At 47.2% G+C, this 23,378-nt stretch overlaps 1 protein-coding gene across 6 annotated transcripts in view; it reads right to left on the minus strand.

Annotated features, from left to right (window-relative positions):
* The window catches only part of CPNE1 (copine 1), a 677,094-nt gene extending 654,290 nt beyond the window's left edge, over positions 1-22,804 (minus strand). Inside the window, exon 1 of one of the 6 annotated variants that reach the window (XM_069652236.1) lies at positions 22,663-22,804. The gene's annotated coding sequence lies outside the window, so the exon portion shown is untranslated. Of the gene's footprint in view, positions 1-16,672; positions 16,921-22,662 lie in introns of those variants that run through there. The other 5 variants (XM_069652233.1, XM_069652235.1, XM_069652232.1 and 2 more) reach the window with 5 other exon arrangements.
* Positions 22,805-23,378: the final 574 nt, after the last annotated feature.

Here is a 23,378-nt window from a genome sequence, read left to right on the forward strand (position 1 = left end):
AAAAATCAACTTGAGATTAGAGATAGAGAAAACTGTACCTTGCTCCTCCTCCTAGATTTATTTTATTTATTTATATTTATATAGCGCGCAGAGAGCCCAGGGGCATTGTGTGCTGTTACTTGCAGGAACTTAGTTACAGGGGGTACAGGATTGGTAGCAGTCGTTGGCACATTAGGATTGCTACAAACAGATTAGTCATTACAGCTCATGCATCTTTGGTTATTCCATTACAGACAGTTTATTGGCAAACATGGTGCTGCAAGAGACCTTATGTGAAGAGGATGGTTTTCATAGCTTTCCGGAAGGCAATGAGGGAGGGCTCACTTCGGATTGTTGGAGGTAGGGCATTCCAGTGTGATGGTGCGAGATAAGGGAAGCTGGATCCTCCAGCTCTGGCTCTTTTTACTAGTGGCACACAGAGCATGTTGGTATATGGTGACCTGGTTGGCCTTGTGGAGGAGACGGGGTGGATTCTTTGTGAGAGGTAGACCGGGGCGGTGAGGTGGGTGCACTTGTGGGTCAGCGTCAGAGCTTTGTAGATGATTCTTTCCCTTATTGGTAGCCAGTGGGCTAGTTTTCTGGCCTCAGAGATGTGTTCTCTTTTCGTGATACCTTGGGCAGCGCGGAGGGCCTTGTTCTGTATGATTTGTAGCCTTTCCAGGTTTTTGTTGGAAGTTCCTAGGGAGAGTACATTGCAGTAATCTAGCCTGGAGCCAGTGATTACTCTGGCTATGTTTGTGCAATTCTCTTTGGAGAGGAAGGGTCTGACTGCGTTGATCAGTTTGGCGTGATACGCAGCTGAGGAGGCTATTGCGTTGACTTGTCTGTCCATGGAGATGTTGGAATCCAAATAGACACAAAGAGTTTTGACCGAGTCGGAGACAGGTATTTTAATGGAGTCAATGGTGAAATGACTGAATTGGGAGTCTAGATTTTTTAGCGTGTCGGGGGAGCCTACCAGTAGGAGTTCGGTCTTGTCGGAGTTGAGGCATAGTCCATTGTCTGCCATCCAGGCTTGGATGGTGTTGTAGAGGTTGTTGAGGGTCAGTGAGTCAGTGTCATAGTTGCCAGTGAGGGTGAGGAGGATCTGGGTATTGTCAGCGTAGTTGATGTAGGAGATGCCCATGGCGTCGAGGATGAGGAAGAGGGGTCGTGTGAAGATGTTTTAGAGAGTGGGGGAGAGGCAGGAGCCTTGGGGCACACCACAGAGGATGATGGTGGGTGAGGCGGAGGCTAAGTCAGAGTATACTTGCATGGTTCTGTCTTGTAGGAAGGACGTGATCCATGCTGTGGCCTCAGGGGAGAATTTAGCGTTGGCAGAGAGGTGGTGGCATAGGACGTCATGGTCTACGAGGTCGAAGGCCGCTGATAGGTCGAGAAGTAGGAGAAGTGCTGGTTTGCCCTTGTCTCTGGCGTCGTCCATCTGGTTTTTCAAGTCAAGCAGCGCGGTTTCAATCCCGTGTTTGGGGTGGAAGCCAGATTGTCGGAGACCTAAGATTTTATTCTCTTCAATGAAATGCTGAACCTGCAGATAGGCTGCTTTGTCCAGTATTTTGAGGAGGAATGGGACAGTGGTGATGGCTCTATAGTAGTTAGGGGAGGTGGGATCAAGAGTTGGTTCTTTTAATAGAGGGCGGACCCAGGCTTCCTTGAGGGAGGCGGGGACTTTCCCCGTGGCAAAGGAAGCATTGACAAAGGCTGTCAGGAAAGGAGCTAGTGCTTCAGTGCAGTCCTTGATGAGGGGTAGCTGGGCATGCATCACCTTTACAGTTAGAGGGTTTGATATTCCTCATTATGTTGATGATGTCTTTTTGCTGTATGGGTTTGAAAGAGAAAGGTTGGGGGGGGGGGGTCGGATGCTGGCGGGGGGACAGGGATGTGTGCGTTAGGCATGGCTTTAGTGGCTAATATTTTCTTTTGGAGGAGGTTAAGTTTGGCTTGCATGGCAGTTTGTATTTCGTCGCACCAGTCTTTGTCTTTGGTGAAATTCTAGGGGGCGGGAGTGGGCATCTCTAGCTCCCTGAAGATAGCAAAGATTTCTTTAGTGCTAGATTGGGCCTCCGAGATTCTGGATTCGAAGGATTTAGCCTTTGCTTGGGTGATTGCGTTTTTGTATTTGATAGAGAGGGCTTTGAAGATCATCTTATCTTTGTCCGAGTGGTATGTTTGCCATTGTGTGAGTGCAACCTTTTTCTCGTTGCAGAGTGTGAGAGGGTCTGGGGTGAACCAGGAGTTGGAGTGGGTGGTGGGTTTGGATTTGCGAGGTTTCAGTGGGGCAATGGAGTTGATGGCTCCTTTGATGGCACTGTCATATGCTGTTGCAAGTATTTCTGGGTCTGTGGAGAAAGGAGGTCTGAAGGCTGGGCCTTGGAGGAAAGGCAGTAGCCTTTCCTTCGTGAGCTGACGGGAGCTTCTTGCGAGGCAGGGTGGCAAGGGTTGGGGTGCCGGGGTTGAGGGGTTGGTGGTGGGGATGCTGAAGGTGATGATATGGTGGTCAGACCACGGGATGGGCGTGTTACCAGTGATGGTGAGTGGATAGTTGTGCTGTGCAATCCAGTCGAGAGTTTGTCCCTGGGTGTGGGTAGGGCTGAAGATGGTGTTTTTGTAGCCTAGTGCCTGGAGGGCTGAGTCAAGGGATTTAGCTGCTGAGTCTTTGCAGTCAAGGAGGCCTAAGTTGACGTCCCCAAGGAGAACGGCTTTAGAGTTCTTTTTAAGGTTGTCTGAAAGGAGGTGGATGAGAGAGGCTTGAAAGTCGCCTATTGGGCCTGGAGGGCGATAGACAATGTGAGCAGCAATGGTACAGTGGGGAGAAAGGTTGATTTTGACTTGGATGTAGTCACTGTTGTTGTCCAGGGATTTCCCATCTTTCTAATGGAGAGAGAATCTCTGGCAATGATTGCTACACCTCCACCTTTAGAGAGGCGATCTTGTCTCGTGATGGAGTAGGCCGGAGGTAGTGCAAGGGAGAGTGCAGGACCAGAGGCTTCATGTAGCCAGGTTTCTGAGATCATGAGCAGATCAAGATCAAGAGATTATGAGGTCATGGATGTCCAGAGCGTGACCTGGCATTGATCATGGCGCATTTGAGATGGGGTTGGGTAACAGCTAGAGTGGGGGGAGAGGGGAGCGAGGGAGAGGTGGTGGACACACATGGAATAGCAATTGCCACAGTAGCATTCAAAATGGTGGTAGAAGATTTTCCTAACACAGATTTTGCATTGGGGGGCACATTTTCAGTGGTGGTGGGCACACACGGAGTAGCAATTGGCACAGTAGCATTCAAAATGGTGGTAGAAGATTTGCCTAACACAGATTTTGCATTGGGGGGCACATTTTCAGTGGTGGTGGACACACATGGAGTAGCAATTGGCACAGTAGCATTCAAAATAGTGGTAGAAGAATTGCACATCACAGATTTTACACTGGGGGGCTCATTTTTAGTGGTGGAGGACACACATGGAGTAGCAATTGGCACAGTAGCATTCAAAATAGTGGTAGAAGAATTGCACATCACAGATTTTACACTGGGGGGCTCATTTTTAGTGGTGGAGGACACACATGGTGTAGCAATTGGCACAGTAGCATTCAAAATAGTGGTAGAAGAATTGCACATCACAGATTTTACACTGGGGGGCTCATTTTTAGTGGTGGTGGACACACATGGGGTAGCAATTGGCACAGTAGCATTCAAAATAGTGATAGAAGAATTGAACACCACAGATGTATCCACATGGTTCGACTTGGGGAACTATCCAATCCTCTGCCAACACCTTAAAACCCACGCCAACTTCTCCCCACATGCTTTTGGCTGGATTGCCTCCTTCCTGGAAAGCAGAGTCGAGTCTTCTCAGACACGGCCAATGCCTCACCTTCCCCCCCGCCCCTTCCATCACCTGTCGTGTTCCACAAGGGTCCTGCATCACCCCCACCCTCTACAATATCTTCACTAGGCCTCTCTTCAGCATCTTAGACTCTCTCTGCATAGCCTACACCAACTATGACGATGACACACAAATCCTGATCCCACTCTCAGCTAATTACACAGAGGACTCCAATACACTCAACAACATTTATTATACTCTTCAGGCTTGGATGGCAGCAAATCACCTCTACCTAAACAGCAACAAGACAGAAAGCCTAATTGTCGGTACACTCAATGCCCACAAGTCACTTAACACCCAATACACCTCCTTCCAGATCGACCAGTGTGCGATTCCAGGCTCAACTACAGTAAAGACACTCAGAGTCTACCTTGACGCCTCACTCACCTTGGCCAGACAAGTTAGTGCCATTGCAGCCTCAGCAGCTTATGCTACCAAAGTTCTAAATACAGCCAGACACTGCCTCACAAAAAACAATTGCCTCACCATTGCCCGGGCCATCATTGGCTCTATGCTAGACTATTGCAACGTCCCATTTACAGGCATCTCCGCTGGAAATAAAAAATTGCAAGTTAGACAAAATAACACCCTGAGAGCAGCCCTTATTATCACTAAAACAAGAACATCTCCAAAGCTAGAAGGGAAGCTCATTGGTTGCACATCCAGGAACAGATAACTTTTAAAACATTATTCATTTAGACTTTCCTAATGGAGGGCGGCCCGCAAGCCGCATCGGCCGCCCTCCATTGGGAAAGTCTGGTCTTCCGGGCCGGACAAAACACTGGCCCTCATTGGCTCAGCACACACACACCACGTTGCTCCTACGAGCCACGTAGTGCGTGTGTGCTGCACCAATGGAGTGCCAGCACTACAGCTGGCGTGGTTCATGAGGCTGGATGCCGGAAGGCATTTCAGCCTTGCCAAGCCAGTCGTAGTACGACTCTAGTGTCCAGTTACCTCGCCAGCGTTCCAGCTACCTGCCTTCCAGCACGCCTCCGGTAAGTGGACTGTGTGTTTGTGTGTCTGGTCTGTTCTGCTGTATGTTTGTTTTGTGTATGTTGAGATGCAGGGGTGAAGGGGGGGGTTGGATGTGCATGAATGTTTGTTTTTGAATGTTGTTTGTGTTGTGTATGTTGAGATGCGGGGGTCCGGGGGTGTCGGATGTGCATGAATGTTTGTTTTGTGTATGTTGAGATGCGGGGGTGGGGGGTGTCGGATGTGCATGAATGTTTGTTTTGGAGTGTAAGTGCAGTGTATACTGAGATGCAGGGTCTGTATGTGTGCATGCTTGCTAGTTTGTATGCTGATTTGGGGGTTTTGGTCTGTATTGGTGCATGCTTGAGAGTTTGTGTGCCATGTTGGGGGGTGGAGGGGTTCGGGTCCGTATGGGTGCATGTTTGAGAGTGTGCTGATTTGGGGGGGGAGTGGGGTTCGGGTCTGTATGGGTGCATGCTTGAGAGTTTGTGTGCTGATTTGGGGGATGGGGGTTCGGGTCTGTATGGGTGCATGTTTGAGAATGTGCTGATTTGGGGTGGTGTGTTCGGGTCTGTATGGGTGCATGTTTGAGAGTGTGCTGATTTGGGGGATGGGGGGTTCGGGTCCGTATGGGTGCATGTTTGAGAGTGTGCTGATTTTGGGGGCGGGGGGGGAGTGGGGTTCGGGTCTGTATGGGTGCATGCTTGAGAGTTTGTGTGCTGAGTTGGGGGTGGAGGGTTCAAGTCTGAATGGGGGATGGGCGCATCTCTTCATACAAAGCAAACAAAACCAATTGAAGAGGAACTGTATTCACAAGAGAGACTACTTTATTTGCAATAGATGTCTATCAAAAGTGGAGCAGGCCAAATTCCTGTGCTACCAAACTCTCTCGTGGGCACAAAGCAAGTTCCGGTGCCATGCTCATTTGATCTTTAGAATTTCGAGATTTGGGCTTAGAGGCCAACACAAGTCAGAAGCTAACCAATGCATCTGGAAAAGTCTGCATTATTAGGGATGGCACTTATCAATAGCAGTATATAACATATTAGTAACCCGGCGAAAGCGAAGCAGAATGCAACAAGCATTCTGATTGGCTCTCGCCAGGTCCCTACCCGGCTGGGAATCCCTCCGTCGGGATTCCACGGCCTTTGTCCCCGGCAGGGGGCATGGCAGCCCCTCAGCCAATGAGGAGGCTCGAAGCGGGGCCATCCCCGCTCGGAGCCTCCCCGTGGCCGAGAGGCTGCCTTCGCCCCCCAACGGGGACTCGGGTAAGTCTTTTTATTTATTATTATAATTTTTTTTTTTTTTTTTTTTTTAAATCCCTTCCCTCCCGAACCACCCACCCCCCCCCCCCCCCAACTTACCTTCTTGGTCCTACGTCCCCAGCGGGGGAGGGAAGCCTTCAGCCGTGTGGAGACTCGGAGCGGGGCCATCCCCGCTCCGCGCCTCCACACGGCTGTAGGCTTCCCTCGTCCCCTGCTGGGGACACAGGCACTTTAAACATTTTTTTTTATTTTTCCTGTCCCACTCCCGCCCTCCCAACCCCACTTACCTTCTTTTTATCCTTTTTCGGGAGCGGACGCGCTGAGTCTGCTCGCGATGGCTGCCATGGAAAGGGAAATGGCGGTGGCCATTTTCTTTTTCTTTTTTCTTCTCCCGAAACGCCGCAGCGTTTCGGGACAAAAAAAAAAGCTTTTAGTGCCTCGGTCACGCAACTTTGGCAGGCCGGGGTACTAATAGCAATAGAAACCTCGCGTCGGGGGCATTACCGTCCCAGGTAATACCCCGGGGCCTTCGGTAAGGCCCTCGCTTCACTCGGGTCCTTACCTATGGGCCCCGGGGCATTACCTGGGACGGTAATGCCCCCCCGATGCTCGGGTTCTATTGCTTAAGTAAAACATTCATTCAATAACCACCCATTGTTGCATGTGCATGTTGATGGAATTTGATGCCATTGGGGTGTTCCGGATTCAGGGTCCTGAAGGCTGAAGATTTCTGCATCAGTACATGAATCCCAATGATGTCCCACTTGGTTGTGTGATGGGTGCTGGCAAAGTCAAATGGAAGCCAAACATTTCTACCCTGCCACTCCACATTGCCTAGGTTCCATTGGAATGTTAGCTGGGGAGAAATGATTGGTGGGTGTCTGTCTACAGGTCTAACTCAAACACCCTGTAAATGTCCGATAGTGACGGCTCATTTAGTGATGCTCTTTGCCATTAGCTGCAGTCCCCTAAAGATCATACTCATAGGTCCAGAATTGTCCCTGGACCTAGTATGATAGTAACAAATGTGTGCCCCCCACCCCCATTTACTATCCCTTCTCCCTCTCCAGCACTATCTGAAATGTCGTCAGGCCTAGTACAATAATAGCTTGTTTTGTTCCTCTCCCTCCTTTCTCCTCCCCTCTCCCTCACCTTGTGTAATTCTCCGGCTCTACCAGAAATGTTGTCAGGCCTAGGACGGTAGTCGCCTGTCTGTTCCCATTTCCTTCCTATCTGTGTCTTAGCACTATCTGAAATGTCACTAGGCCGAGTACGATAGTTAATTTCGCATTCTTGTTCATGGCCGGTAAGAATGTTTTGTATTTTTCCTTGTTCCCTCCCTTGTCGAGAAGCGCTTTGAAACGCATTGTGTATAGGCGCTATATAAATAAACTATCATATATCATTAGAGATGTTGGGGGCCAGAGTGTCAAGGGTCAGCAGTGGGTGTGGTTTATTTGTACATTCCTAAAGCTTTCAAAACCGGCTGTAGCCTTTTCTAGTATGGTCCTGGATGACGTCTGCTCCTGTAATTTTGCAACTAAACCTCGATCAAGCGTTTGAGACCCATTGAGTGTGGGTAATTGTTACCTTTCTACAACCCCATCAAGCATTGTTCAGGGGGATAGATGCACAATGAAATTGATTAGAGAAGGTAATTGCTCTTTGAGGGCAAGCTTAACTGCAAAAGGACACTTGCTGCATACTATGAATCATACATTCAAGTGGACAGTTTTGAGTTATTTGATCCAGATTTTGTGGAAGGACATGGCTTGCAATATTCAAACTGGTAGTACTCCCAGAAGAACCTATTTCTCTGGCGCAATATGATAGAGCTCCTGTCAGTTTTGCCCTGGCCAGGAAGAAACTGATATCAGTTTCTTTGTATGTTCACTAAAGTAATTGGTCATCCTGTGATAATTCCTTTCAAAAGCTCATAATTTGGCAACAACCTGTGCTTTGAAATGTTTTTTTTTTTTAAAGAATGTCCTCAATTTCCACCTTAATCTCAAACATAGCAGTTTTGTATGGTATGCAGCCCTCTATTCCTGAAAGTATCCATCAATAAGTGCATGAAAAAGTATGCTGGAAAGGCTATGTTCTTTATCTGATCTTGTTCTTTTGTCGCTTCTAGGCTTCTCAAAAAAGTATATAATTTGTATATACTCTAGACTTGGACCGTCGTAGTGGGAGCATAACAGTGGAGTTCGTATCTTTATCCAAAGATGTCCCTGCCAATGTTCAGTGCAGTAAAAAAAAAAAAAAAATGACCTTTAAGGATGAGTGGACAGAGAAGTTTTTTTTCATCGAGTCCAAACCTAATGTGTACTCGTGTCTCATTTGTCTCGAACGCATAGCAGTCCCCAAGGAATATAATATCCGCCGGCATTGTGAAACAAAACATTCACAATATAAGGATTTGCAGGGGAAAGCGAGAATTAAGAAAGCTGTGTTTTTAGCTCACCAGCTGACTAAGCAACAGGGTGTTTTTGCCCAGAAAAAAAAAGAATCTTTATGTGCCACCTCTGCGAGTTATACGGTTGCACAGCTTATTGCAAGGTCAGCACGTCCTTTCACAGATGGGGATTTCGTTAAAGACTGCCTGATGGAGATTTGCGAGGCAGTGTGTAAAGAAAAAAAAGATGCTTCTACAAATGTTCCCCTTTCACGTATGAGTATCCAGCAGCGTTTTGTAGACATGGCTGACAATTGTTACAGCCAACTGAAAATGCGGTGTAAGGATGTCAAGTTCTTTTCAGCTGCCCTTGATGAGAGCACAGATGCAAGTGACACAGCCCAACTCTTAATTTTCATTCGGGGGGGTCGATAATCAATGCAAAGTATTTCAGGAACTGGCTTCTCTGGTATCTTTGCATGGCAGGACTACTGGTGCTGACATTTTTAATGCTTTTCAAAAAGTCATTGATGATTTAAATTTGCCATGGGATGCTTTGGTAGGCGTGACGACTGATGGGGCGCCAGCCATGGTTGGGGAGCAAAATGGGTTTATTGGCTGCTTGAAAAGGTACTTGGGCGAGAAGGCTGTCCATTTAAAAATGTATCACTGCATCATCCACGAGGAGGCATTATGTGCAAAACATTAGAAATTCACTGAAGTGATGGACTTTGTTGTGAAAATGGGTAATTTTGTCTGTGCATGCTCTTTAAATCACAGATTGTTTCAGGTGTTTTTAGAAGAGGTAAAGGCGGATTATGGTGATGTCCAATATCACACCCATGTTCGATGGCTTAGTCGTGGCAATGTGCTGAAGCGATTCTTTGCTTTACGGCACAAAATAAAAGCATTCCTTGATGAAAAGGGAATGGACACTTCTGTCATGCAAGATATTGACGGGGTAGCTGACTTTGCTTTTCTGACTGACCTGACAGGCCATTTCAATGATTTAAATTTAAAGTTGCAAGGAAGCCAAAATCTCATATCGGATCTGTTTGAGACAGTTTGTGCCTTTGAAATAAAGTTAAGGCTTCTGACAGCCCAACTGGAGAAAGGGATGCTGGTACCCTGCATGTGCAGAGGTTTTCCCCCCATGACAAGTATGTAGGATGGTATCGGCATGTGAAGGTCCTGAAGGAACTGCTAAATGTTTTTGAGAATCGTTTCTCCCAATTCAAATCCCAGCAAGCCTCTTTTAAACTTTTTGCAGACCCTTTCTCAGCTGATGTTGACAGTGTGCAACCTGAACTGCAACTGGAACTGATTGAACTTCAGTGCTGTAGTGCCCTCAAAAATAAGCACAGAGAGATGCCTTTATTAGTCTCCTATCAGTCTCTGGACACTGCTCAATTCCCCAATCTGTCACAGGAAGCATTAAAGATGGTATCTATGTTTAGCAGTACATTTGTGAGCAAGTTTTTTCACAAATGAAACTACATAAATCCAGCCTAAGGACAAGACTAACTGACCAACATCTCCATGCTATCCTGAGAGTAGGAACAACATCACTGGAGCCCGAGATCCAGAAACTGACAGCTGAGAAACGCTGCAATGTTTCTCACTGATCAAGTATGTCTGGTTCACTGTTTCATCATGTATGATTTGGGGAAATGTATAGTACAAAATGTAAGCTTTAAATACAAATAAAACAGTACACCTCCAAAAAGGTTTCTTTTTCCAACTGCCATAGTGTTTGGTTGGGGGTGAGGGAGCCATGTGGCATAGTGTTTGGTTGGGGGTGAGGTGGCCATGGGGCATAGTGTTTGGTTGGGGGTGAGGGGGCCGTGGGGCATAGTATTTGGTTGGGGGTTGAGGGAGCTGTGGGGCATAGTGTTTGATTGGGGGTTGAGGGGGCCATGGGGCATAGTGTTGCACTCCAAGAGTGAACCCAATAATAAAGCTAAAACAGGCACAGTTAGGAGATGTACATCCTTTGCTTTTTGAGGAAACCTGACTCAACGAAGGCCATACTCCTCTTGGGCAACCCAAACAGCAAACTATAGCAGTCCAAAATAACAGAATTTCCAAGCAAGGGTCAATAAAATATATATCATTTAATTAAACAGACGATATACAATAACTAAATAGAAATACATTATAACAATGGAAAATGTGTAGTACAAAATGTAAGTTTGAAATGCAAATAAAAATCGTTAGCCCTCAAAAAAACATTCTTTTTCCATGTGTTTAATACAAATTGGGGGTTGAAAAAGCCTCCTGCCACGCACTGCCTACTGCCCCACCCACATTTGCTTTTCAGCCCACTATAGCCCTCATGAAAGGTACTTTCGGCCCTCTGTCAAAATCAGTTGTGCACCCCTGGTTTAGGTCATTGGTGACTGTATATATGTTTAATAGTAGTGTGGTGTTGGTTTAGTTATTACTGCTGAGATTTGCTTTGTGTACGATTTAAAAAGCCTTTAATAAATGTATATGTATTATTGATATGTACACATGACAGAGTCATTTGTAGTGTCATTTGCTGTGTGTGCTTATCGGGGGCTTTCGATCACCCTCACCCCTCCTGAGACCTAATCTTGACCACCGCCAATGGTACCTTGATTGGTCTGGCTTCAGAAGGTTACCCTGTTCCAAGAAATTAGGCTGGCCCTCTGAACCTCTGCCCACCAGGTCCGAGTTCAGAAATCCATCTTAACAAACGGCCTGATATAGGGCCCTGGGAGATGGGGGCGAAAGCTTTCCGAAAACATTGAAGCATGGCATGCACTCATTCTTGCAATGTTCCACCTGTCAGACGATAAGCTCCCATGAATTTTGGATGGTGACCTCTTTTGAACCTTCATTTTTTATGTTTCCTTTACTAAGGTACTTTGTTTGGAGGAACACTGGATGGAGGAGTGCCGCTGTGACCCGCTGCTTCGCGGTTCGTTTTTTGCTTTAAATATATATATATTTTTTTAACAAAAGAGACGTAAGGAACCTTTCAGTTCAAGATTCTTGGTCCAGTGGCAAGGGGTATTTGGTTCTCATCTCTGTTGACAAGAGTTAATGCTTTTGCGGTTTAGTTTAGGGTGGGGGCTGGGGAGAAGGAGCTAAAAGCATCAAATCTCCCATAACCCTCAGCTGACATTGCTTGCGGACCTGTTGCATGCTTTCAGGAGCACTGGTCCAACTCCATTTTAAGAAGGTTGTGAGGAGATACAAAGGAGTGTGATCGCCTGTACCACTTGTTTGACACATGTGCAAGGGCATATTTTTTTTGTTTTATTGGTTAAAAAATAAAATGTACCTTTAAAACGTGAAAATATTTTACTATTTCATACACATTTTTGATACGTAAAAAGAAAAAACAAAAAAACTTATAATTCACAAATTAAGAAGCTAAAAATTTCAAAATCAGTAACTATGGGAGTCGTGGTAAATATTCATTGTTAAATGTATTTGTACCGTGCACCGTCACTAATGGAGTTGGTCGCCAGGCGCTCTGGCGGATCTGCAAATGAGAAGATGGGTTGAGGTTAGTAGGTAAAGCGCGAGTAGGATAGTGAGAGCAGTGGTGTTCTGTTGGCAGCTTCAACTCGGTATACACCGGGTGCTGAGCTTCAGTGCGAGTATTGGATCGTTGTCAGTCCTCGTGTGCTGTTGGTGTTGCTTATGTGTTGTTGCGGTGTTGTGAAGTGCGTGCGGGATGTTGTGCGAGAGATGGTCGTGTGAGATCAGTCTGCAGAAAAGCTGAGTTTTTTGTTACTCGGAACAGAAGTTCCCAAGTCTGTCCGAGTGTCGATCTCGCCAATCCTCCCCGTTTCATCGGGGTGGGCAAAAGGCTACGCCTGGCAGGGTTTAGCTTGAGTGGGGCACTCCCTGTGCTGTTTTAACGCGCTTTGTAAGTGTTCCGATTGGTCCTTGTCGTTCTATTCTAACAATTTCTGTTGGTGTTCTGATGCTGAAGGTAGGTAGATGTGGGTTGGGTGTCTATTCTTCTTGGGTGCTGGGCTTGTGTAGCGGACTCCTCTCAGACTTTCTAAGTGCGTCAGCCGGTTTGGATATGGTACGATTAGGGGGGCGGGTGGGTCATTTGGGGCTTTCGTCTGGGTATTTGATCAGTCTCTAGGGGTCTCCTTTTGTGGCTATTTCCCATGATATCTTATGGGATGTCGTGTGGTTGGTTCTTTGGGTTCAGTGTTTGTCCATTTGAGAGTGGTCGAGGTTGGTGTTTTCGTTGTTTTAATGGGGCGGGCATTTTAGTGCGTCGCTGTTGTGGTTACGCTGTGAAGAGCCATGATTTGAGGAGTTTCCTGAATGCTAGGTGGTTTGTTGTGTTCCGTATATTCTTAGGTAGGTCATTCCAGGTTTTCGGTGCCTGGTGAGAGAAAGAGGATCCTCAAAGTTTTCTTCTGTTATAGGGTTTTGGTTCCAGGCGGATGCCGGTGCTTGATCTCAGTGCTCTTGTCGGTTGATGTAGACGTAGTTTATTGCTTTGACAAATGTTGTAACAGCGACAACCATAGAAGTGGTAGACTAAGCCAGGCAATACTTCCACATAGCCTCAGCAATTCCACCAATAAACACCATGAGCAAACATCTTAAAGCAATTTCATCTCAAGCCACGAACAGCTGCACAACAGGTTAATAGATGGGTAATAATTTCTTGGTGCTTTATCGTTGCAGAACCTATAGAAGTCAAGATCCACCGATTCCACTCCATACCGTACCAAGATTTCTTTGGTATGCAGTAAATTCCAAAGAAACCTAAGAAAAAGACGGCAGGTACACATATCAGGGTAGATCGACAGAAGGGGGCTAAATTACCCCTCTTCTTGTGATCGCCCTGAAGATGACGCAACGAGCAATATTGATGGAATCCATCCACTGTTTGAACCCAGTCAGGATCATATAAAGCATATTTGACCTTAGTCGGATTAACAAGCAGATCATCCTCGTTACAATCACATTCTGCAATGAAAGCAGAGCAAAATACCTCGATTTCCTGTACAGCACTGGACCCATTTTCCAGGCAAATTTCACTAAGATCCTCAAACAGAGCGTGTTCACTAGGTAGCAGAATGTTCCTATATACATGAAAGATATTGCTTTTAAAGACAGTATCCAATTCATATTGTATTGAAATTTAGTGGAATTGAGCCAGGGACTCGCTGAACTTTCCTCCAAATCAAGGCTTCAAGAGTTGATACATAATTATGGATAGATCGTAAACTTAAATTCTGTATAGGAGCTTTGGAACAATTTTCCCTTCAAAGAAACGTATGCTAGGAATAAGGGAATACCTACCATACCATGAGTCAACTCTACATAGCTGATTAAATAAAGCGATAATTTTTGATTGCAAACAAGAGCAGATTGCTGTTTTATTGCTTTTAGAAGTTATAAAGAAGCCAAGATATAGGAGAGAGTCAACTAGGGTCACTGGATTTTCCAGGTGAAAGCTGCCTTCTTTTTAAGATTGGACAACTGCATGATTTTTGTCTTGGCTGAGTTAATAATAAGTGAATGAGCATCCATAAAAGTGGCGACGCCTTCCAGCAAACGTTGGAGGCCTATTGGTATACAATCAAGCATGACAAAATTCATCATCATAGGCCAACCATAAATGTCTTAATTTATATGGTTTTGGCATAACAAAAGGCTTTAGGCCGAATCAGCCATATATTTGTTAAGTAAAACATTTAAAATAAATAAAGAGGTGGCCAGGACACAACCCTGACCGACTCCCCTTGAGGTGGGGATAGATCGTATCATTAACCCATGATGGTTTACATGAACTTGCATGGTGGAATGATCATGTAAGCCAATTATCAACCTTAATAAACCCCAAGGCATGCCCTACTTGTCACGTTTTTGCCATAAAAGGTTAGTCAACAGAGTCAAAAGCTGCTTTGAGATATACAGAAGCCAAGTAGACAGGGGTACTACCCTTCCTCCACACAAAAGGTTGAATACATTTGATCAATAAACCATTAAGTCATGTAGCCACATTACATCCAAAGCCCATTTGTCATTTTTCGACTCTGCCTGGCGAAGTTGCCCATGATTCAAGATGCGAGAGAAGAATCCTAGCAAAGAACTTTGAGTCCACATCCAAGATTGAGATCGGCCTATAATTGAAAAAGTCAGTTCTTGCCCCTTTCTTAAAAATGGAGACTATGTGCTTGAGACCACGTAGAGGGGACATGCTCTGACCGAATCAGAAATAGTTTATTCATAAACTAGTCATAAAATGATATATAATCACTATACAGGATTCCCAAAATGTGCAGAGAACTAATAGTGAGCAGTCCTACATAATGCCAGAGTATCAAACTTAGGACTCAGTGCAGAGATTGGGACTGGACGCCCTAATATTGGAGCCAGGAGGCTAACAATATCTAGTAAATGTCTATTTTAACCTCCAACTACCTTGCTCAGAATTGAGGGGGCCCTATTTTTGCCACTTAATTGAAGTTCTCAAATACTTCTACCTAGGAAACTGATAAGACTGGCCTGTTTAACCTCATAAAGCACCATCTACGGAACCGATTGCAGTAGTGAAGCCACAATCCATGGGCAGAATTGTACAGTTAATATTCAGCCACAAATATATAAGATAAAAGTTACTAAGCAAAGAGGTTTTATTCACAAGAACAAATGCATGATACAAAGGCAATATTACATCAACACCAGGTTATTGTTGCAGCTGTAGCGGACACTCCACTAGAAGCCCAGATCTTGAATTAAGGGGATCGATCATACAATCACTGGGACCCCAAAAATGCACAATCCGAAAATGTCTGTCTTTTTTTGCAGATGTTGCCACAATTATATGTGAGGGGTGGATTAGGGTAATGCAATATATATATATATATGGGAGTATGGGGGGTCTCCCCTGGATAACTGGCTGAAACAGAAAATAAAAAAATAATCAGCATTTTCAGATTCATAATTGAAAAGTCGGAGTGGCCACATATGTGGCAAGATCAAAAAGAGCACTCTGTCCCCACACAGAATATGGCACTTCCTCACCCTTGCATTCCGACAATCCCAAACAACTGGAATTCTGAAAACCTAGCTCCTTGGAACTTCAAGCAAGGGCTCAACATGTGCACTCAGTAGCAAGAGATGGTGTGCTGTGCACGAGTGAAGAATTGAGGGGACAACTGACATTTTTTTGCACGGCTAGTAGCTTGACATTTTTACCAATGCTCCAAGACTATGAACGCATCTCGCATGCCTGAAAGATGAAATACAAAACCCGTAGAAACCTATGCTTTCTGTTAAGGTTAGCAACTATCAAACTACACCAGTTTCCCCATAGACGATTCTTTTTTTTTTATTTTTTTTTAAAACCACTGTTTAAGAGTTTTTATGACTCCCTTGTGCTGCTTGACTCCCTTGTGCTGCTTTGCTAAAAGCAATAACTGGCTGATTGTTATCTCTGCAAACGGTCTATGGGTTCTAATACTTTGAAGTCTTTGACACACCCTAGAAGAGCATGTGTAATGTAAGGTTATAATCACTGCCAGACAGACATGCCTCGTGTTATGTATAATGTGCATTGTAGCACACAAAAGGAGACAACTTTTGAGTACATTTAACAAGCATGCACGGTCCAGAGAGCTTTACGTATTTTTCTGAGAAACGTACTTCAGGACTCCGTTAACTTGGGGGTAGGCACAGATTAAGAAGATACATATGAGGGATTTGAAACACCGATGGGCCGATCTCAGTAATAATAAAAACCCAGATAGCCTGTCCAACTTAAAAAGTTAAAGCACTGATATCCATCAGGTTTCCCTATCGTAACACGCAAACTACTTGGCCCACAGTAGCAACCCCGCATGAAATCGCCGCCAGCGTATGTTTTACCTAGCTTTATATTAAGCATAATGGGTTAACTTATATTTTCTGATGGGTCAACTGGCAATACTGCATCGTTTAGAAACGGGACATTCATGTAAGAAATACAGTACAGTAGTACTGGCGGAGATCCTAGAAAGCGTACAAGGAAAGCGCCCTGTTATTTACCCATGGAATGTACCCGGTTGACTTGAGAAGTGTGGCAATGTGAAAGGGTAGAGCAATCCCCATCTCCCCCACACCGCTAAGAGGGGAGGCGGTAACCCTGTGCCGATGCGACTTACATTGTTTGGCTCAGTACAGATTTGATCCAAGTGGTCTGCTTTGCGGGGACCGGGGCTGAAGTAACTGCTTACCTTCTCTTGACAGAGTACGAGCTGGGGCTATGGAAACTGCTGGCCTGCCCTGGCGTTCTACTTCTGCAGTGTGTGAAATGAGCCTCGCCCTCTCTCTCTACGAAGGGGGAGGAGTAGACAGATAAGGCGCGGCTCCCGCTGCCATCTTACTAAAGTAGAGGCGATGCCTCGAAACTATGCGACAGAGTGCACCAGCACCATTGTTTAACAGGAGCGGCCTGTCATACCACGCCCCCCCCCCCCCCCACTGAATGCGGAAGACACACTAGTAAACGCGTGTTACTGTTAGGCAGAGCTACATCCTGGGCAGAGCTGCATCGGAGATGATTTCCTCTTCCTCTGACCTCACCGGAGAGGCGTCTAAAACTGATCATGTTCGATTTTCACAAAATGGTTGCCAAAGGAATGCTTAAAACTCGCTGATACCGGAGACAGGGGTCAAACTTGTATAAAGGCCCCCTGTTAAAATAATGTGTGGTGGTGGGAGACATTTCCATATTTGTGAGATTGGGGTCTGTTGAGGTGTGTTCGCTGGCTCTGGGAAGGCGTTGTGGTGAAGCCTAATGCCAGAGCCCTGTGTTGTGGCTGATTCATAGTCCATACATTATGTTGGCGTTTCAAGTTTCATAAATAATACTTCACATAACAATTACATCACAGGAAAATACAAAACATATATTGTTGGCATCACTGTTCAAATGTTTAAAATGTATAATTCTGATTGGTAAGTAAACACTGAATTCAATTACCTAACTTAACAGAAGGTAATCAGACAGAGCTGGTAGGCAACGTTTGCCACTGCTCTATAGCAGCAGTCCGGGCAGTACATGTGTATTCCTGCAGTGCAGGTAGAACACTGAACAACATGGAGACTGATACCCCACTCAGTCTGATAGGCATATGCTGTGTGATGGTGGTACCCTCTGCCACTTGCCTTCACTGGTGGTTCTCCTAAGGATTGTCCAGGGCAGAGTCATGTAGCTGTCAGGTCACTGAATTGGTCTGAGCCCATCACTCAAAGTAATCACTTACCTGCCCACGGCACAGACAGACTAGTGTGTTGAATGCTTTGTCCTGGGCCAGTCTCAAGCAGCCTGTTTTAGAGTCACATAAATTACCTGCCCCTGTAAAAAGCAGTAGGATCTGTCACCCAAATCTGTAGGCGGTAAGGCTGCTTCAAAAGCAGTAACCTACTGCCTAAATCAGTAGGGTTGGCAAGTATGATAGTCTGGGTATTTATAAAGCGCCCTGCCCACTATGCTCTGTAAATAAGTGCAGAGCATGCATTAGCAAATTAAGTACAGATCAACACTGACTACCCGCCATACCTGCCTACGTTTGAAAATAAAAAATCCTGAGATGTAGCCCTGCCCACAGTCGCACAAGACTCCGCCCATTTTCACATGGCCCCACCCACCTGTCAAAAAGGTAAACTTGTAATGTGATGTGACGTCAGAAATGTGCAGTTCAAATTGAAATATGCATATTTCATTAAATTGCCTTTTCACAACCACCCAAATTGCATAGGACCAAAGGCATTCGCCTTCCATAAAATCAACATGTTAAAATGTGCTCATGTAAACTCCAAGAACCAATACAAACGTTTTCCCTGAATTTTGCAGTACCGAAATTGGACATTTCACCTTAGTTGTTTTTCATCAGATTATGTAGTGCAGTGGTGAGTTGTCCAGCCTGCAAACCTGATGGCTGTGGTTCAATGGGGCTGAGTCTACCCTAACCTGGGCAAAAAGAACGAAAGCAAAAGAAACGCACGTTCGCATTGAAAGTCGGCAAAAAAGAATGAAAGGTGAAGCAAAATAAACGCACGTTATTTTGCTTCACCTGCCTTCTTTTTGCCAATGTGCTGGAAGTGCTATAGTCATTGCTGCAGAGACAAAGCCAAACTCGGGCAGGGAGCCGCGGTGGCGAAGTCCTGCAAGGATTTTAAAAAAAGCAATCAGTGAAAGTTGCCCTCCACCCCAACAACGGGCTCCTAGGAGGCACATTCGCACCGTTTCCGGGTCCGCAGCAGTCTTTGGCAGCCATTTGGGTGGAGGATCTGACGGGACGCGGAAAGAACACAACAATTCCTGAGATTCCAGGGTCTTCCCCAGAGACCTGGAGAAATGGTTAAAATTCCTGAGTCTCCGGGAAAAATCCAGAGGTTAGGCAGGTATGCTACCCACCCCCCTCTACACCTTCCAGGAGGACATCGTGCTGGTTAACCAGGTGGCGGGGTGCACCAGCTGCTCAAAGCCCCACACAAGGTGAGGCACAGCTCTGTGCAGGGGGTGCACTCCTCTCTAGCAGGAGGGGGGTGGCTGCTGGCACACTCTTCCAGGGTAGCGGAATGGCATTAGGTGGGTGTTAGATACGCCTCAGGTCCCGCATGTGCGGTGACGTGAGGCGCACTAAGAATAAAGGGCCCGCCCTGCCGGAAAGCAGGCAGTTCCGGGCACGACCAAGAGCAAGCATGCCATGTCCTTTGTTTGCTCCTCAGCTGGGCCACCGAGGCAGGCCCTAATCATCCCTGCCTCCGCCGGCTGCACCGGCATGGAGGAACCCAACACTGGCGACAAGATGAGGGAGATGTACACATGCTCAGCTGATCATAGACTGTAAGTCGGCCCACACGCCCACGGCACGGGCACATTTATGGATGGATGGTGAGGGTACCATCCCCCCAAAAAAAAAAATATTTTTTTGCTTTCTCCCAAATATTCAACCATCCACAAAAAGAACCAGCAATACAGTGGATGCCACTCGGAAAATGTTTTTCCCTCTCTTCTCGCATCATTGCCACGCAGCACAGAGGGAAGCACAGCACCACCCAAGGAAGTACCCAGAAGCTTGCAAATCATCTGTGCCACACCAACTGGCCGGCAAACAAACGTGAGGAGGAATTCATCGCTGCCCACATACATACGCAGGTAAATACAGCACCAGGGCAACATGGCAACAGGCCTTTCTATGCCCAGACCCAGTACACCAGTAAGAATAGCCGCATCGCTGATGCCGCTGGTGCCATCTCCTCAACCCCATATGGGGTGACCACGTTGGATTGGCTGCTGCTGGGGTGTCGATCCCGCGGCACGTGGGTCAGCTGTGCTCATCTCTGCGAAGTGAAGGTCGTGTCCGCGGATTGCTGCATTCCTAACTATCTAAACTATGACAACAGGATGTGAGGGGCATGAGACAAATGGCAAGTATAAAAGGTTGGCATGAATGGGGGTACTTTCAGAGTTCACTGACAGGTTATATGGACATTCTACCCTCTCCACCCAAACATTCATAAAACACAATGCCCAGACCCAGGTGCCCATCTTGGGGGGTTTGTTCTACCTGATGCCTCATGATACGGTTGGACAGGAGTTATTTTTATAGAGCATATATTGGTGAGGGTGATTAATGCTATGGTGGTTGTCCTTGTCTGGTCATTACAAGGGGTCAGATATGTATCTGTATCCAAGGAGCAGAGGGACATGGGCCCTGAGGACTGAAGCCTGGCGGGGTGCGAGTCGAGGGAGCACAGGCAGGTTAGTGGAGATGGATGTGTTCTTGGGCTGAGATCGGCTCCGGTCTCACACTGTGCAGTGCGCCCATCTTTCCCAGGGCGATACTGAATGTTGCAACAATGAATGGCTGGACTTCTGTGAGAACAAGACTTGTGCAGAGCTGACAGGAGGCGGAGGTGGCCTGGGCTGTCTGTGCGAAGCCAGGGGCAGGGGAGAGACAGGGTTTTTAGAGATCATCTTTGGGCCTAGTAAAAGATGGGATCTAGTGTGTTACAAAATGGAGTCTCTGAGCTTTCATTAAGGCTTGGTTACGTGTTTGTCTTTTGTTAGTGATTAGAGGGTGATTAGTACAGATTATGCATAAGAGACAAGGGGGCGTCTCCCCCTTTAACATATGTAGGATTCATCCCGTGCGGGAATGGTAAGTGGGTGGAAAAGACCACCTTTCCCCCAACACCCGCTACCATCTGTGTTTTGGTCACTCGACTCCCGCAGCTGGCCTGCCACTTACAGGGGCACGGACACCTCCCAAGGGCTAATTTTGCTTCATCCATATTATTACTTCGCCAACTGCAGAAACAAAAACTGGACATAGCCACGGGCGTTTTACCCGGTGTGCTGCTTTACCAGGCCCCTCTAACTCACTGCGTCACAGATAAACCAATTTACCCAGTTACCCTGAGGGCACTAGTTACCAGCTGCCACGGTGCTGCTGCGGTAATGCGTGCCTCAGGTAGCTGAAATACCCACGAGTCCTGCTTGCTGGGCGTTAATGCTCTCTTAGAGTCTGGTGAGTTTTACGTGTCAGATGCAGAGCTCTCAGCTGGCAGAGATAGAAGTACTGGCACACCGACCTTGCTGGAGACCGGACGGTGCCGCTCTCTGCTTCTGTGCACCATTTCGATCTGGGCCGGTCAGGATGTCGCTCCCCGGCGTTCTCTCGAAATTAGAAAGATCTGCTTCACACAACAGACTCCCTGCGGGACTCGATTTTTGTTCTGAGTCCACTTAGCGTAGGACCTTAACTGACTCCGTACACAGACTAGAAAAGTTACTTGCCGGATTCCCTTGAGCAAAGCAAAATGCTTGTTGGCTGTGTGAGCTGGACAATGCTCAAAAGTAATTCAGTCTCCTGCGCTCACTGGATGACTTTTAGTTCTCCGTTCAGAGTACCAAGCAGGACCGGAGTTTCCCTCAGGCTGTCTCTCCTTTTTATTTGCAATACATAGCTTGAAGCTATGCCATTTGGCCCTTGGTCTGAGTGCTTGGATGCACCCTGGGCAGGTTGGTGCCAACAGCCCTTCACACTTTGGTGTGACAGTCCTTTCTTCTTTTGTTGCTGCTGTCCCTTCCACCCTGCCTCTTCCTGCTCTTAGATCTTTGTCACCTAGCTGCCATTAGCACCCTGTTGTGTCTCCCTTCCGGTCTGGTGCTGGTGACATTGAGCCATGTGTGAAGGAGGGCGACCACGGCAGGGAGTGCTGGGAATTGTTGCTGTTTATGGCACGGTTATATTCCTTAAGTCTTATGGCATTGCCCCTTTGCCCGCCCCCGCTTACTCTCCCATGCCCTGTAGCTCCATTTGTCCCTCATTACGCGGCACTGCCCAGTTTGAGGGCATATGCTAATCACTCGCATGATCAATGGGCATCTGTGTGTTGTGTTTGGGAGAGCGAGGGGTGGCATGTTGGTGCATTCTGCTACTTGCCCCCTAGCCTTTCCTCGCGGTATCTCCCGTGTCATCAACCCTTGCGTACGTCTGAAGCCACAGCACCTATGCGCTCAGCTTTGAACCGAGCAGGAGAGAGAGCTGGAGAGAAAAGTGACTTTCTGGAAACCTTTTAGAGAGAGACAGTTCGCCTTGGTCGTCAGCAGAAGATGAAGAGTGCAAATGTGCACTGCAGTCCTTCCCCACTGTGGGGAAACGAGCCGGGCCAGCCCTGCTGCGTTTGGCTCGCTGGGGAAGACTGGCTTTGCGCTCCTCAAGCATTGCATGGACAGGCGGGCTCCCACTCTGCTCTGTTCCATGGGTGAGGGGGCAACGGATAAACCCCAACTCTACCCCATCATTTTCATTGCTCTGTGCAAGGCATGTAGTGCGCGGAGCCCCAGTGCTGAAGTTGGCCCCATCAGTTGTAGTTGGTACGCTGAGAATATGGGCAAGATCAAGGTTTGGGCGAGTGGTCAGTCGGACTTCTACTCACATGCACGCGTCGCCCTTCCCTCACAGCAGATGGTTGGCGGTCTCGAAAATATGACACAATTTGCGATGCACTTTCTCATGACCCTTTAAATTGAACTTGACTTTCAAATCTACCCGTTTTCATTTGGGGGGGATGTCTTTACCTGCTTGTGAGGCTGTGGGTGCGCCTGCACGTTTACCCACCCCCTTTTCATGCATACCTGCCTAATCTCTGAGTTTCACCCGGGGACTCAGGATTTGTACACTCTTCTCTGGGTCTCCGGGGAAGAGCGTCGAGTCTCCGGTTTTCGGGAGCCTACAGATGGTCCACTGCATGGCACTTCTGTGGTGACTGTAATGAATGGCGGGCGAACGCGCCAGCGAAGGTGGCATGGCGGGCGCCGCCCCTTAGTGGGGGTTGCCCAGCCGACCTCCTCCCCCACGACTCCCACAGGTCAGGGTGCGGGGATGGGGGAGGAACACGTCAGCCCCGCCACCGGAAGCAGACGGGGGCGCGCGAAAACGCGAGGGGCGGGACAGGAACCCGAGGGAGAAGCAGGCCCCATAAAGGCACAGGTTTTCAAGACAATAGCACATTCTCCCTCGGTTTCCTGCCCCACCGTATCGTGGTTTTGTCGCCCGCCCACCTACACGGAGAAGAGGATTTTTGTTTTCCCGCCGACAACAAGAAGGTTTCCTGTGGCTGTGCCTCGTTCATGCTGGTGTTGTGCTGGTTCGTGATGCCGACGAGTTCCAGTGCACGAAGGGTTCCGGTTGCGGGCGTTCCAGTGAAGAGGTGCGTTGGGAGTGGAAAAAACTAAGTGAATATCAAAGGCAAGGAGGTTTTAACTTGTGGGGCTTGCGGCGGGGTCAAAGTGCCTTCCGTTCGGGGGCTGGATAAGTAGATATGCTTTGGGGAAGAGGAGTGTCGTGGATA

The sequence above is a fragment of the Ambystoma mexicanum genome, chromosome 3p, assembly GCF_040938575.1.
Source record: "Ambystoma mexicanum isolate Mex_15411 chromosome 3p, UKY_AmexF1_1, whole genome shotgun sequence".
Taxonomy (NCBI): Eukaryota; Metazoa; Chordata; class Amphibia; order Caudata; family Ambystomatidae; genus Ambystoma; species Ambystoma mexicanum.